The sequence below is a fragment of the Rhinatrema bivittatum genome, chromosome 7 (genome assembly GCF_901001135.1).
Source record: "Rhinatrema bivittatum chromosome 7, aRhiBiv1.1, whole genome shotgun sequence".
Taxonomy (NCBI): Eukaryota; Metazoa; Chordata; class Amphibia; order Gymnophiona; family Rhinatrematidae; genus Rhinatrema; species Rhinatrema bivittatum.
The window spans coordinates 83550763-83554554 of NC_042621.1; the positions used below are offsets into that span (position 1 = coordinate 83550763).

Here is a 3792-nt window from a genome sequence, read left to right on the forward strand (position 1 = left end):
GATGCCATAGTCTCTATATGTATGTGTGTAAGATGAATAAACATGCTGTACTTATAAGACAAACCTCTTTCTAGAATTAGTGCTGCTGCTTCACTCATCTGACTGTGCCTTGTGGTGCTCATGCTTCTAAGTTTGTTACCTTTGCTGCTTTTTAGGTGCATTGTTGTGCACGTCGCTATTGTTGGGCCCCTTTGCTCCTCTATAGATGTTATGGTGTTCATGCAATTCTTACTACCCTTTATTTAAAAACCTTTTAGGCTCCTGAAAAGGTGGAAGGTCCCCATACTGCTGACCATTTCAAAATGGCTGCCAATACTACAGGACTTACAAATAAAAGAAAAACGGGGTGAATATTGATTGGGCAAACACTGCACCTCGGCACCAATCCCAAGTCCCAATGGAAGACCCTGACTGCTGATCATAAGGCTACACAATTTCAATGACAAATAATGAATTATAGAAGTGGCTAGAAAGAAAGGCACATTAAAATATGAACAGTCTAAACTGCTTATTTCCCAAGGTTTCTTGTAGGCTATGGCTAAATGTCATCAAAATTTTGCAACAATGAAGAGCCAGCTTCCAGATCAGGTGCTGCTATACCCAGCATGGCTGAAAGTGGTTACTGACAGTGAGACCCTTTCCTTCAGTTCCCCTGAGGAAGTGACTAAGTATCTGGACAAATGAGTCATTCTTCTGGAATCCTTTGAGTGTAGGAGGTCTGTGGTTGAATTGAGACTTCTCTCCTTGTTTAACATTTCATGGCGGATGGGGCTTCGCTAATAGTGATGTGACCCGTGATTCTGTTCTTAGGCAAACTCACCTGTACCTATTTTCTTTTTGCAGAGCATGGCAATGACCAGAGGTGGCAGAATGAGGCTACATTCTACAGTCTGGCTGCAGTGCATGGAGAGATGGAGAGACAACAGCACTCAATACTTGAACCATATGTAGTTCAGAAGGCTACTCTAATTAAGGAGATGGCGTGCTGAACTACATGGCCCATGACGGAAAAACTGATAAAACACACTGTTCCCTGTACGTACCTGGATTAGTCCAGACTCCTGGGTTTATTCATCCGTGCCAGCAGATGGAGACAGAGAAAGTAAAACTGACACTGCTTCATCTACCCTGGTGCCACCTGCAGTTCCTCTGTCTCCAGCTGGTGCATGAACCTGCAGTTTCATTAGTCTGCCCAGTTTTTGTTTTTTTAATTTCTCCTTTGAGCCTTCCACGCAGAGGTCAGGGTTCCTCTTAAGAGATCCCTACCATGTTTGGTTGAGGCAGATGGGCTGGGGTCTGTGACCTGTTTCCTGGTCCAGAGTTAGCCGTGGGGTGCAAATCTGGTGGTCCAGATCCCTCCCCATCATGAGGTCACTTTGCTGTTTTTACTTTGGCAGCAAAACTTTGTAGTTTTGCTGCATTGAGCTCTGTTTGGTGCTGGGAATAGTAGCAAGGCTGCTTAAAGTTTGTTTTTTTTTTAATTAAAAAGTTAGAGCAAGCAGCAAGGACTACTCACTCCCCCCCCCCCCCCTGCTTGTTTTTCTGTTTCGGGGTATTTTTCTTTTCAGCTCGACTCTAATATCAGTAATATCACTCACAATTGGAGAAGAGCTAAGAACAAGTATGGCTTTATCAGAAAGAAAAGAAGAAAGCTGATTTGGAAAGAAAGATATGAAATATACTTGCAAGGCAATTTAAGCAAAATTAGAGCACCAAACTCAATAACCCTAGGCCTTAGCAACAAAAATTGTTTCCTTCTTTTCCGAGTCACTGTTATGAACAGTCACAGATGGCTGCAACCGTGTCGACGCACGTCTTGTACTGTCCTGCTTCCCTCTCCGGGTCTGCTCGCGGCAGGAGCCAGCCTCTACCACCGTCTATCTCATGGGTCCTCGTGGCCAACTCTGGGCCGTTCCAGGTGTGCACCACCCCGCCCTCTTTTGAAGTTGCTATGGCAGGAACCCCAGGAGCGTCCCTGATTGACGACATCATTGGGTCTGGGTTATTAAGGAGCACCTGCTAGCCAACTTGGCAATGAGTTCCATCGCTGGTTCAAGGAGTACCAGATGCAGAGTCCAGGAGGCTGGACTCTGGATCTGGTATCCGCTCCTCGGGGGCTTGTGTGCACTCTCCAGACTGTCTCCTAGCTTCCTCCACTCCTCGGGCTAGCCCTGTGCCTTCCATGAACCTGGAAATGGGAACAAATGAGGTGATCAAATTTGCAGATGACAAGACTATTCAGATAAATTTCAAGAGGACATTACAAAACTGGGAGACTGGACACAAACTATGTGTGGACAAGTGCAAAGTGATACACTGAGGGGGAAATTTTTTAAAAAATATGCACACTACCCAGCACAGACACACGAACGCATAACTTTGTAAACATGCACGTGCTGGTGCTGCATGTTATAAAATCCCAGGTGGCGTATAATTTAGCTAAGTTGCGTGATGAGATCACAGCTCCCCAGTTCCCTCCCAGTCCACTCCAATTAGGGACAATTAAGTCCCTCTATTTTTTTTAATTTACCTTTTCCTCCTTCAAAAAAAAGCAGTGGCTCCTCCAGCCCAGCACACCAGACTGCCCCTTTACAGAGGCCATAACAGGGGTTATGCACAAGGTGCACTCAAAGTCCAGCCATGTGTGTAACCCATTTTTTTTACATGTGCAGGCCATTTAAAAAAAAACAAAAAAAACAAAAAACAAAAACAGGCCATGAGGGGAGAGTAACCCAAAATTATAGCTAGACCATGCAAGGTTGCACATTAGGAGCCACCAAAAGAAAATGATCTAGGTGTAATTGCTGAAAACACATTAAAAATTCTGCTCAGTGTGCAATAGCAGCAAAAAAGAAATGTTAGGGATTAGTTGGAAAATAGAGAATAAAATAGAATAGCAAAATGCATGTGTATCACTCCAAGGTGTTCAGTTCTGGTCACCATGTGTCAAGAACAATATAGCAGAATTAGAAAAGGTACACAGAAGGGTAACCATCATGATTCCACTATGAAGATTAAGCTCTGGACCTAAGCTCTGACCTTGGGAGAGTGACCCCAATGCTCCAAAGGTGAGGGTAACATTTAAATAGGTTAAAAAAAAAAATCTGTCAGCCCCCCCATCATCATCTATCAAATTTATGTCTTTTAGTCAAAGTCCACAATTTCAGCAAATCAAAACAGAAAAAGGGAAGAACAAAACCATAAAAGAAAATAAATATCAGCAAACCTTGCTCTTGTCTTTAGAGGGTCAAGATTCCTGGTCCAGCCTGCTCCAAGATTTCTTCACACAGGCAGAAGTCCTCACCTTCCAAGCCTCTTTTTATAGGCCCTAGGCCCCCCCCTGAACTACCCTGATTGGCCCAGTCGTCCGGCCTGCCCCCTTCCCACAGCTGCAACTGCTCTCTGGACTCTCTTGGTGGAAGAAACCCCTCTCCCTGGGAAAGGCTGCTTCTCCTCACCCTCCCTCTTGAGTTTTCTCCCATTGATTCTTTGGTTCTCAGTCTTTGCACAAGTCCTTGATAGGACGTAGTCCATTGATTGCCCCAAGCAGCAAGGCCAGCATCACATTGCCTCCTTGCCATGGCTTGGGTACCCCGGCCTGCTTACCTTTACCCCCAAGCTGCGACGTGCCATGCAAACCTGACATTAGCCAATCACAGTTTCAGCCTCACAACCTCAAACCTCGACTATCTAAACTGGGCATGGAGGGTGGGCATTAAATTGGTCCCACGCATGTCATCATCGGGCACCGCTGGCCATCGCTTGGGCAGCCCTCCCGGACACCAAAACAGA

General features: G+C 45.4%; 1 long non-coding RNA gene across 1 annotated transcript; it reads right to left on the minus strand.

The window, feature by feature from the left end:
* Nucleotides 1-1612: 1612 nt before the first annotated feature.
* Nucleotides 1613-3291, minus strand: LOC115096106. Its single transcript, XR_003857967.1, has 2 exons — nt 3227-3291; nt 1613-2188 (listed from the first exon to the last, which is right to left on the minus strand). It is a non-coding gene; the product is annotated as an uncharacterized LOC115096106 (long non-coding RNA).
* Between the last annotated feature and the right edge of the window lie 501 nt (nt 3292-3792).